The sequence below is a fragment of the Labrus mixtus genome, chromosome 14 (genome assembly GCF_963584025.1).
Source record: "Labrus mixtus chromosome 14, fLabMix1.1, whole genome shotgun sequence".
NCBI classification, from domain to species: Eukaryota; Metazoa; Chordata; class Actinopteri; order Labriformes; family Labridae; genus Labrus; species Labrus mixtus.
The window spans coordinates 7307071-7307301 of NC_083625.1; positions in this window are offsets into that span (position 1 = coordinate 7307071).

The following is a 231-nucleotide window of genomic DNA, read 5'->3' on the forward strand; positions in this document are numbered from 1 at the left end:
GTCTTTATCTCTCAAAGGAGGGATTTGTGTTGAAGCCCCACCAGCTGACATTTGTTCAGATTAAGAGAGCGCCCGGATGAAGAATCCGCACTTCTGTGGCTGCTGTATAATCTGAACCAGTGAGAGTTCAGCTCTCTGACCTTTACTTTAGATACTGAGTTGCAATACTTTTACTTACATGAATCATTATAAGTTGATCTGCGCTGGAAAATACTTTTTCCCAACAGTCTT